The 13,038-nt window shown below is 43.3% G+C and overlaps 1 pseudogene; it reads left to right on the forward strand.

Annotated features, from left to right (window-relative positions):
• The window catches only part of LOC137006927 (gastrula zinc finger protein XlCGF57.1-like), a 194,374-nt pseudogene that overhangs the window by 137,234 nt on the left and 44,102 nt on the right, over positions 1–13,038 (forward strand).

The following is a 13,038-nucleotide window of genomic DNA, read 5'->3' on the forward strand; positions in this document are numbered from 1 at the left end:
TGTACATTAAGTATACATATAGAAAAAATGCAATAAAATAGGGGGCATACGGGCATCACAAAAGAGTATAATAATTAAATCAACACAGTATTACATTTCGTGAATGTAAATTAAATTATAAATTTAAAGGTTCTTTACAACAAATTCAAGGATGTTAAACATTTCCGACACCTTTGATTTTAAATGTTTTGACATTTTCTTAAATTAAGTAAAAACTAAAATTGGGTTTACAGTGGATAATTCTGGCTTTGTAAAGATGAAATTTACTCAGAAGACAAAGCAGTAAAACAGTGCAATCAAGTATAACATCATTAGAATCAAAATCAGACAAGAAAATGATAGATTCAGTCATTTGTACTAGTTTGTTACAGCAGAAAAAAATGGTAACACTTTACTTGAAGGGGTGTGCATAAGACTGACATGACACCTTCATAATCATGACATGACACAACACGTGTCATGAATATGAAGGAGGGTTTATGAATGTTTATGACAACTGTCATTAAATGTCATTCGCTCAATTATGTCATTTTTAATGCAAAGAGGACATTGTTTGAGATGTCCGAGTTATGACAACTTGACATAAATCAATACATAACCTGTCAGTGTCTTTGTCATGACAATTTGACATCATTTAGCTTTATGGGTTTACATTACATTAAACTGTCATGTGTTTGGTTTTGACATTGGCTGTCATGAGCTCAAGTACAGTGGTACAAATTGAACTTGTCATTAAAATGTCATTAAGTGACAATACTCTGACAAATAATTTTATAACAGCGTCATGGGTTGCTCTTTCCTGCTCGCCTTCTCGTGACTCACAACTCAACTAAACATGTTTTTGACTCAGCCGAGAAAGCTCAAGCCTTTGCTGACTCTATCACAGTCAAAGACAACTCTGCACAGTCTGCATAAATGTTTTTAGCAGTCAGACTGTTGGGCAAGTCTTTTGACTTTTATGTGTTTGGTCATACCGTCTGCGGGGCCTTCATGAGTACTATATCATAGCTGGTGCAGATCAGTTTGATCTGTATATTTTTCTTTCATCTAACGTTATGTTAAGAGCACAATACGTGACAGGGCATTCTTAGTGTTTATTGATTTGATGACTAACTTGTATTTTTCTTCATATGTAAATATTTAAAGGGATTTGAGGTGCAGTTCAATCTCAGGTATTTTCCTATTTTTTGCTTTGTTTTATTGGTTTTGTAATTTTGTAGTACTGCTACACTTTGTTACTTTTCAGCTCCACAGTATAATATGGGTTTTTTACGCCGCTTGGTTAGGGGAAGCGGCTTGGATGGGGTGGGAGGACGTAGTTTGTGTTTATTGTTTATTATTGTTCATCCTTCATTTTATCTGTGCGATTCTGCAGCTAAATTGATATATTTTGTAAAATGGCACATACAATAACTTCACCACAAGGAGGCGATATTACTTTAGCTAGCTGGAATGTGTGCGGCTTGAATAGTCAGGTGAAGCGAGCTAAAGTGTTCTCGTATTTACGCTCCATTTCAGCTGACATCATTTTCCTACAGGAGACGCACATTAAGCATGGTGAACAGAAGCGCCTAAGGCTACGTCTACACTAATCCGGATATATTTGAAAACTGAGTTTTCGTCTAAAAACGCTCCGCGTCCACACTATTATTTTCAAACGTTTTCCAAAAGTTGCTCATCCACACTGAAACATATGAAAACGCTTACATCCCCCTACTGCGCATGAGTAAAGCTTCGACCTGCGTCATTCCCGCTATGCGTTTATTTACTTTCCGGCTCTGTGAAACTTTGAGGCAATGTCGAGGAAAGGCACTGAGTTTTTTAAATGGACCGACAGTGTGGTGGAGTTGTTGCTGCGAGTAACACAGGAGTATAAAGTGGCCAAAGCAAGCGAGAATGTAGACTGGGAGACGTGTCTTGGCTGAATTGGTCATATGACTGCATCACATGACTAAAAATGCGTCACCGTATTCAAAAGCCTCCGTTTTCACAGTCCACACTACGACGCGAAGACGGTGTTTTCAAATTTATCTGCTTTGGAGAGCGTTTTCCAAAAGCTATGTTTTCGTTGTCTTAAAACGCAGTCTCAGTGTGGACGGAAGGCCAAAACGGAGAGAAAAATATACGTTTTCAAACGAAAACGTATTAGTGTGGACATGGCCTAAAATGTAATTGGATTTCCCATGTATTTCAATCTACTTTTTCATGTAGGGCCAGAAGGGGTTGCAATATTACTGCGTAATTTTGTTCCGTTCAAACATATTTCTACGTTAACAGATCCTAACGGTCGTTATATTCTTGTCACCTTAATCGCCTCTAAACATTTTACTTTTTTTAAATCTTTATGGCCCTAACTACGACGATCCTGCTTTTTTTCGTAAGGTATTTAATCTTCTACCTTCTCTTACCGATACTCACTTTATAGTTGGTGGCGACTTCAATTGCATGTCAGACCCCGTCTTGGGCAAATTTCCTGTTCGCTCAGATCCATCTTTTAACGCTATGTCAGTCATTAAACATCTTGCTGAGTCACTGGACATTGTTGATATCTGGAGGCTACACCATCCCACCGCTAAGTTTATTGAGATCAATGACAAAGGTGATGTTTCCGACTCAGAGTTATGGGAAACTTTTAAAGTAGTGATGAGGGGACATATAATTTCCTATGAGTCAGCAGCAAAGAAACTCAGACATAAACGTTTAGCGGAAATACCAAATTGGAAAAATTATACAGGGATACTGCAGACTCAGATGTTTTAAATGATATTATGTCGCTTAAATATGAATATAATAAGATTACTTCAGATCAGGTGAATGAGATGTTGCTAAAAATTAAGCAGAAACATTTTGAGATAGGGGATAAACCAGATAAACTATTAGCGCGGCAATTGAGAGGTTCCTATGCTAGTAGATCAATTCATAGTATTGCTGACAAAGATGGTACAATATTGTGTAATCCAAAGGACATTAATAATCGCTTTATGGAATTCTATGCAGATTTGTATGAATCCAAGACTTCTGTATCATCAGAGACAATTGAAGACTTCCTTCATTCACTTCCCCTTCCAAACTTAAGTGAAGCTGATCAGGAAATGCTAAATGCCGACATTATTATTCAAGAGATACTGGATACATTTCATGCTTTCCCTAACTGGAAGGCTCCTGGCCCTGATGGCTTTTGTATTGAATTTTATAAGAGGTATGCAGGTAGAATAGCACCCCTTATGTTACGGATGTTCAATCATTCTTTTTGTGAGCAGAAATTACCTCCTTCTCTTTACTTTGCCAATATTTCTTTACTTCTTAAGAAAGGCAAGGATGAGACCAACGTGTCTTCTTTTCATCCAATTGCTCTTCTCAATACTGATTTAAAAGTGTTCACCCAAATTTTGGCAACTAGATTAAACAAATGTATTTCAACTATCATTCCCGCTGACCAAGTCGGCTTTGTCCCTAACAGATATTCTTTTTTCAATGTCAGACGTTTTTTAAATATAATTTACTCTAAGCAAAAAAACTCACTTTAAATTGGCTATTATTGCATTAGATGCTGAGAAAGCTTTTGATCAAGTTGAATGGAATTACATTTTAACCACTATTAGAGAATTTAATTTAGGAGATAAGTTTTCTTCTTGGGTCAGTATGTTGTACCACCATCCATGCGCATCTGTTTTAACAAATATTGACAGATCGCCACAATTTGAATTGCACAGGGGCACACGACAGGGGTGTCCACTTTCACCCCTGTTGTTTGCCATCGCCATAGAACCTTTGGCAATTGCTATTAGACACCATCCGCAGATTCCACCTTTAAGCATAGGCCAGGTAGATCATATTATATCTCTTTATGCCGATGACGTTCTTTTGTACGCTCTGTTCCCCCTCTGTTGGATTTATTAAATTCATTTAGCACCTTTTCAGGTTATTCTGTTAACTGGCAAAAAAAAAAGCGAGTTCATGCCCATCAGCAATAAAATAGATCCAGTTTTCATGCAGAGTCTGCCTTTTAAACTGGCTTTGGACATGATAAAATACCTCGGTGTGGTCGTCCCCAAGAATCCAAAGGATTTAGTTAAATTGAATTTTTTTGTGATACTAGATAACTTGAAACAGGACATAGAAAGATGGACCAAAGTTTCGTCATGGCGACGTAACTAGTTACGTTGTGGCAACCGGAAAAGTGAAAGGTGCCTATACGTCGCCACAACGTAACTTCGTGACGTTGCCAGTAAGTAACTGCGACATCGTGGCAATGTCATGGCGACCTCGTAGATCTAGGATGTATGATGCGATAACAAATTCAAGCGTAAACTGTTTACTGACATTAAAAAGTAAATCAATATTCTGTTTTTATAACTCAACCCCTATGCACTAATATTTGTTATCACCCTTATATCACCCTTAAGCACTATGAATCTGAGATAGCTTTGTGCATTATTCTGCAGTGTATTTCAAAGTTCAGTGCATTCATTTGGCTATGCCTTATAATCAGACACACTCAAGATATGTGACACTTTTTTTTCAAGGGCTGTAACTGCTTTCAGTTGCTGAGGTGTGTGGGTGCATATATATATATATATATATATATATATATATATATATATATATATATATATTGTGACAGCCATAAGGAAGCATGTCACCTGCAGCACCTTGGAGAGCACCAGCAGAGCCACTCAGGGACATTCAGGACCAGGGATAGCACCAACACAGGTGTGCAGAGTTTCCCTTTTGACAGGGGCCCTCAGCTGCAGGCTGTTGGGCCTAATCAGCAGCCACATAAAAAGAGAACAACAAAGTCACAGAGGGAAGAGCAGGGGAGGTGAACAGACGCATTGTGCTGAGCGTTCTTCAGCCCAGGGCCTGGACAAGTGCTACCCAAGACGAGCTTGTGAGGAAAGAAGGACGTGAGTAGTCTGCAGTACAGAGACTAATCCTATATCTCTTCTGCCCTTTCCCCAGACATAATTTGATCCCAAAAAGAAAGAAAGAAGGAAGAAGAGCTGCCTGAGTTACAGTTTCTCCCCATTCCCCTCTCCTACAACGTTTGAATAAATAAAGAAAGTTTAAGTTGGATGCACTGAAAGACTGCCTGGTGGACTCTTTGCTTTATCCTGTTAAGTTTAAATCCCCTATCTTGACCGTGAAGGGTACATATGGTGGAGAATGCGGGCATGAGGTGAGCCTCGCATCGATACAGACAGTGCACTGGGCAGAAAGGAAACGACAAGAAGATGGAGGAGGCCTTGACCGCCATTCTGCAAGCGCAAACCACACTGAATGCAGCCGTCACCGAGCTCTGCCGAAGGACTGAGGCACAGGGTAGGAGACCTCAAGAATATCTGACTAAAATGACTAGAGACGATGATGTGGAAACCTATCTTGATCTCTTTGAAAAGACGGCCCAACGAGAGAGGTGGCCTAGGGCAGACTGGGCAAACCTGATTCTCCCTCTGCTAACCGGGGAGGCACAGAAGGCCTGCCGCGACCTAACTGTTCATGAAGCAACCAATTATGAAGTGGTGAAGAGAGCAATCCTCGCCCAGTATGGGCTAAGCCTGCCTGCCAAAGGCCAGCGGGTCCATAGCTGGGAATACCATGCAACACTTCCAGCACGAGCCCAAGTAACCACCTTAACCCGCATGGTGAGAAGTTGGCTAGAGGAAGGAGAGGGGCCACTAGCTGTAGAAAGAGTGGTGATCGATCGATGCATACGGGGCCTCCCTACAGATGCAAAGAAGTATGTGGCTCAACAAGGACCACAGTCCGTAGATGCCTTAATTGCACTCCTGGAAAACCACCAGGTAACCATGAGTTTGATGAAACCTGAGGTGAACAAAACCCCGTCTTGGAAACCGAGGCCAGAGCGAGAGTCTCCTAAGAAGTACCCCGAAGCAGCCCAAACAAGGCCCCTGAGAGCTCAAGGGAACTGGAGAGATGAGAGGCCTCTGCGAAATCCCGTTCCGCTCCGTTGCTTCACATGTGGAAGGGAGGGACACCTGGCTCGGGATTGCCCAGGCCGAGAGGAACTCATGCCCACGGCCAGTGCCTCAGATTCATCAAAAGCCCCCTGCCATTTCCTTACCACCTGCTGGGCCCATGAGGGGGCAGTTGCCCCTAGGGTCCCTGTCAAGATTGGGGGCAGGGACACAGAAGCTCTCATAGACTCGGGGAGGAAAGATGGCGCCGTTGTGTGTGGCACGCCGTCTACTGCATGCTCTCTCGTTTCTATATTTTATGATTTTATATTTATCTTTCGTAATCACTGGCTGTAATTCGTTGCTGGTTTATGACCGCCAAACACTATTAAACATTCGCATGGCTTTAGACTCCGCCAAGAGCGACATCGGCGCGCCTGGCCGAATTCCCCTACCTGCCCTCTCATATCTCCCTGCTCACCTGTGTTGGCATCCTGCCGATTTCCCCTGGAGGCGGCGGCGTCGGAGGAGGCGCGGCAAGCGGAGTGGAGTTGCTGTTCGGCTGAAGTCTTCTGCACGGTCTCCGCCTGTGTGTGTCGGTCCCATGCCGGCCTGTGAACGCGCCCTTTGTTGTTATGCGGGCGCGTCTCGTCGGTGGCTTCGGCCTGTTGTTCCATCTTCTTCGTCGGTGCCGTTACATGATCTCTCCCCCCGCATTCGTCGCCGTGGAGTGAATCCTTTCAACCTCCGACCGCTAAACCGATCTACACAGCCCGAAAAATGCACATCGCTACTTAAGTTGGCTTTGATCAACGCACGGTCGGTGGTGAACAAGACATTTTTATTAAATGACTTCTTTACGTCTCACGCCCTGGATATTTTATTCATTACTGAAACTTGGATTAAACCTGGTGAGTTAAGTCCGTTCACTGAACTGGTTCCACAAGACTGTAACTTTTTAAATTCTCCTCGGCTATCAGGCCGCGGTGGGGGACTTGCAGCAGTGTTTAAAAACTCTTTCTATCGCTGTTTAACAATTAGCCCTCATTACACCTTTGAAGTGCTGTTGTTTCAGCCCACATTAAATGTCTCCGTGGAGTTTGCTTTGGTTTATCGCCCACCCCAGCCAAACAAGGACTTTCTCAACGAATTTGCTGAGTTTCTGGGGGATATTGTTACCAGTCACGACAGAATTTTAATCTTGGGAGACTTTAATATCCATGTATGCTGTGACTCTAAGCCACTCTCTAAAGAGTTTCGAAGTCTGATTGACTCATTTGATTTTGATCAGTGGGTGTCTGGCCCCACTCATATTCAGGGTCATACTTTGGACTTAATTTTATCACGGGGTTTACCTGTACTGGACATTAACATCTTAGACTCAGGCATGTCGGATCATTTGCCAATCCTGTTCTCTTTACCCTTTACTGGAACTATACATAAGCAACAACCCCTCTCACGGCTGACTCGTGTTTTTTCAGATCGCTCTAGTGATGATTTTACAGTTTTATATTCTGAACTACGTGCCAATCAGGACATGGACTCATGTTTAAGTTATCTAGATGCTGACGAACACTTAATCTTTTTTAATTCCATCTGTTTTAATATTTTAGATGTTGTTGCTCCTCTTAAGTTGAAAAAACATAAACACAACTCTAAGCCTTGGTTAAATGACACTACTCGTTCACTCAGACAGACCTGTAGAAGGGCTGAACGTAAGTGGAATAAGGATAGATTACAAGTTTCTTATGAAATCCTAAAGGACTCTCTCTCTGCATTTCAGCGAGCTGCTAATGCTGCAAAGCGTATATATTTCTCTGAGGTAATTTTAAGTAACACTACTAGGCCTAAAGCCTTATTCACAATAATTGATTCTGCTCTCAATCCCACTATTAATCACTTTCCTGTGACATCTGTTTCTCTTTGTGAGGATTTTGCCAGTTATTTTAATGATAAAATCTCACAGATTAAATCTCTATTGCCTTTGTCAGCCTATACACCAATTGATGTTCCTTTCTGCTCTTCTACATGGTCTGTCTTTGAGTCTATCACCTTGGACTCTCTTAAAGTGATAGTTGCTGGTTTAAAATCTACTAGCTGCCCTCAGGATGTGATTCCCACACATTTTCTTAAGCAAGTTTTTCAAGCTATTGGCCCTGATTTGTTGTTTGTCATCAACAAATGTCTTTCTACTGGGACTGTACCTGAATGCCTTAAACATGCCTCTGTTCTGCCTCATCTTAAAAAAACAAATTTGAATCCTACTCTTTTGAGCAATTTTCGACCAATTTCAAATTTACCTTTTCTCTCAAAAATTTTAGAAAAAGTGGTCTTGAGCCAACTTTTGCCTTTTTTGAATGATAACAATATTCACGAGAAATTTCAATCTGGTTTTAAAGCTCATCACAGCACTGAATCGGCCCTTTTAAGAGTTATGAATGATGTAATGCTTACCACCGATACTGGTCAGTCTGTGGCTTTGGTCTTGCTAGACCTTAGCTCTGCTTTTGACCTGGTTGACCACAACATTCTCTTATTACGTTTAGAAAAATGTGTGGGCCTTCGGGGTACGGTGCTCCAATGGTTTCGCTCATATTTAACAAATAGGAGTTACTCTGTCAGCCTTGGGCACCATTCTTCCTCTAGCAAACAGTTAAGTTCTGGTGTCCCTCAGGGCTCTATTCTTGGCCCGGTACTGTTTAATCTTTACATGTTACCTTTGGGTTCTATTTTATCTAAATATGGTGTATCTTTTCATCTGTACGCTGACGACACACAAATTTATCTGCCTATAAAGCGTGATGATAAGCTTGCCTTTAAGCCAATATTTGACTGCTTAGACGAATTGAAACTCTGGCTTGCTAGTAATTTCTTAAGTCTTAACGAGAGCAAGACTGAAATTATCTTGTTTGGTTCAAATGATCGCAGCATTCATGATGTTGATCTCGATACTTTGTTACCTTACAGTACCACCTGTGTTCGGAATCTGGGGGTTTTGCTTGATAACAGTCTTAAACTTGATAAGCAGATAGGTTCTGTGGTTAGGTCTTGTTTCTATCATCTTCGTCTTTTAGCAAAGGTTAAGCCCTTTTTGTCTGGTAAGAATCTTGAAACTGTCATGCATGCATTTGTGACGTCTCGCCTTGACTATTGTAATTCCTTGTATATTGGTGCCTCTCTGTCTTGTGTTTCACGCTTACAGTTAGTCCAAAATGCTGCAGCCCGGCTCCTCAAAGGGAAGCGTAAAAATGATCACATTACACCAGTTCTGATTTCGCTTCACTGGTTACCGGTCAAATACAGAATTGACTTCAAAGTCTTGTTATTTGTTTTTAAGTCCTTGCGGAACCAAGCGCCACAGTACCTATCTGAATTACTGCTTCCATCCTCTCAGTCTAGATCACTTAGATCTAGGAACTCTGAATTACTTTATGTTCCTAGAACCAGACTTAAAAACAGGGGTGATCGCGCATTTGCGGCCATCGGCCCCAAGTTATGGAATAGCCTTCCAGCCTACATCAGATCTGCCCAAACCTTGTCAACTTTTAAATCTGCCCTGAAAACTTACTTTTTTTCCATGGCTTTCAATATCCCGTGACTCATATTGGCCTTAATTGTTTTTGTAACTAGCTGTTCTCTTTTATTTTTATTTTTATTCTTTTTACTTTTATTGTTTCTCTAGTGCTTAAATTTTGTCGTTATTGTCGACTTCTTTTGCCTTGTAAAGCACTTTGGTCAACACCAGTTGTTTTTAAATGTGCTATATAAATAAACTTGTATTGTATTGTATTGTATTGTATGGTGACACTGATCCGACCAGAGTACGCAGGGCCGATCATGGGGAGCGAGATCTCTGTATCCTGTATTCACGGGGACACCCGGGACTATCAAACTACAAAAGTAAGCCTGGTCACTCCCCGGGGCCAGTTTCAAGTGCAAGCAGGGATTGTGGAACACTTGCCAGTCCCGATCCTGATTGGCAGAGACTGTCAAGCATTTTCGGCCTATTGGACAGGCACAGCGGCAGACAGGAAGAGACCTACCCGGCGCAGGCGTAGAGATCATCTATCGGACCACCGGCCTTCTCGGACCACGGAAGAGATCACAGATGCAGAAGCAACCAGCCCTGAGGAACCCCTCAATGAGATTGGAGGTGAGAAGGATCACTCTGCCCCCACGGCCACCGCCTCAGAAGATCCTGAAGGTGTACAGGTACTTGATGACATAGAATCCCATGAAGTGTTTTCTGAATTTCCCCCTGCAGAGACCCTCCAGGGAGGAAGGCTGGGTCGCTTCGGCTCTGCTCAATTGCAAGACCCGCTATTGAGCCAAGCATGGCGGAGTGCACAGGTGGTTGAAGGCCAGTTACAAACTGGGGTGAGTAGACTCAGTTATCCACATTTCATGGTAAAGAATAAGTTGTTGTATAGAATGGATTTGCGAAGGGGGGAAGTCGTGGAACAATTGCTGGTTCCCAAGCCATATACCTCTAAGGTGTTGTACTTAGCCCACACTCACCTGCTGGGAGGCCACTTGGGGGCCGAAAAGACCTACGAAAGGATCCTCACACGTTTCTATTGGCCCGGTGTTAAGAAGGCAGTTGAAGACTATTGTCGTCACTGCCCTGAATGTCAGCTTCACAGCCCCAAGGTAACATATCGAAATCCTCTTATTTCTCTGCCAATCATTGAGACCCCTTTCAGCAGGATTGCACTGGATATTGTGGGACCCCTACCAAAATCCAACCGGGGACACCGATACATTCTGGTCATCCTTGATTACGCCACTCGATTCCCTGAAGCGGTCCCTCTCCGATCAGCCACCTCCAAGGCTGTGGCCAGAGAACTGATCCAACTCTTCAGCTGGGTGGGGATAGCAGATGAGATCCTTACAGACCAAGGCTCGTGCTTCATGTCTACTGTGATGAAAGAGACCTGCCGACAATTGAAGGTGAAGCAACTCAAAACCTCCATATTTCACCCCCAGACTGACGGGCTTGTAGAGAGGTTTAACAAAACTCTTAAACAAATGTTGAAGAAAGTTATTGATGTTGATGGGAAAAATTGGGATCAATTGCTACCATATGTCTTGTTCTCTGTTCGAGAAGTCCCACAGAGTTCCACTGGTTTCTCACCCTTTGAACTCCTCTATGGGCGACGACCTCGAGGAATGCTGGATCTCGCCAAGGAGAGCTGGGAACAGCAGCCATCGCCACATCGCAAACAACCTCATTGAGCATGTCGAACAGATGCATGACCGAATGGCAAGAGTCTGGCCAATCGTAAGGGAACACATGCAACAGGCCCAACAACAGCAGGCCAAGATATACAACCGAGGGGCACAGGTACGAGAGTTCCGTCCTGGAGAAAAGGTTTTAGTTTTAATCCCATCTAATGAATGCAAATTCCTGGCCAGGTGGCTGGGACCCTATGAAATTGTAGAGCGGATGGGCCCAGTTAACTACAGAGTACGCCAGATTGGCCGAAGGAAAGGCCACCAAATCTACCACGTTAACCTCTTAAAACCATGGCATGAACCTAACACCCCTCCACGTGATGTCCTCACAGCCAGTATCCTTTCCCCTGTAACCCCTGAGGTGAAAATGGGTGACCAGCTATCTCCTAGGCAGAAGCAAGGGTTAAGAGAGCTTTTGTGGCGAAACCGGGATGTCTTCTCTGATCTTCCTGGACAGACCTCACTTATAGCCCATGATATTGTAACGGATCCAGGGAAGATTGTTAGACTTCGACCATATAGGATTCCAGAAGCTAAAAGAGAAGCCATCCGGAAGGAGGTAAAGAAAATGCTGGAGTTAGGAGTTCTGGAGGAATCCCAAAGTGCATGGTCAAGTCCCATCGTCCTAGTACCAAAACCAGATGGAAGCATACGATTCTGCAACGACTACAGAAAATTAAATGAGATTTCCCAGTTTGACACTTACCCCATGCCAAGGATAGATGAGCTAATTGAACAATTGGGCCCTGCTCGGTTCATCACAACACTTGACTTGACCAAAGGATATTGGCAGGTACCTCTAACCCCTCAAGCCAAACCAAAGACTGCCTTCTCCACTCCTGATGGGGTCTTCCATTACCGGGTTCTTCCTTTTGGGGTCCATGGGGCACCTGCCACATTTCAAAGACTCATGGATAGAGTCCTCCGTCCCCACCAACAATATGCTGCTGCATATCTGGACGACATTGTTGTTCACAGCAAGAGTTGGGAAGAACATCTTCACCATCTAGAGGCTGTCTTACAGGCACTACGCTCAGCGGGCCTCACAGCAAACCCAAGTAAGTGTTCACTTGCCCAAGAAGAGGCCAACTACCTTGGGTACACGATTGGGAGAGGAAATGTGAAACCACAATCCAAGAAGATTGATTCCATTCTCACCTGGCCCCGACCTCAAACCAAGAAGCAGGTAAGAACCTTCCTTGGGCTAGTTGGTTATTACCGAATGTTTATCCCTGGCTTTGCCACAAAAGCAGCCCCCTAACTGAACTGACCCGCAAGCACCTCTCAAACCAGGTGAAGTGGACCAAAGAAGCAGAGCATGCCTTCATTGAGCTAAAGGAAGCGCTCTGTTGCGAACCCATCTTGCAAGCCCCAAACTTCAACACAACATTCGTTCTGCAAACGGATGCATCCGAAGTAGGAATTGGAGCTGTGTTGTCCCAGTTGCAGGAAGGTATGGAACACCCACTTATGTTTATTAGCCGTAAGCTGCTACCCCATGAGAAGAATTATGCCACAATTGAAAAAGAATGTCTTGCTGTTAAATGGGCTGTTGAAAAATTGAGATATTACCTGTTGGGTCGAAAATTCATCTTAGTAACTGATCATGCCCCGCTGAAATGGATGTCCCAAAACAAAGGGAAAAATGCACGAATCACCCGCTGGTTTCTTCAGTTGCAGGACTTCCAGTTTGCAGTAGAACACCGGGCTGGGAACTCTCATGCAAATGCTGATGCCATGTCCAGAAGGTATGACAACGCTGGGACGTGCGCTCCAAGCAGGAGCCTGGAGCTGGAAAAGGGGGTATGTGACAGCCATAAGGAAGCATGTCACCTGCAGCACCTTGGAGAGCACCAGCAGAGCCACTCAGGGACATTCAGGACCA

This window comes from Chanodichthys erythropterus, chromosome 3, assembly GCF_024489055.1.
Source record: "Chanodichthys erythropterus isolate Z2021 chromosome 3, ASM2448905v1, whole genome shotgun sequence".
NCBI classification, from domain to species: domain Eukaryota; kingdom Metazoa; phylum Chordata; class Actinopteri; order Cypriniformes; family Xenocyprididae; genus Chanodichthys; species Chanodichthys erythropterus.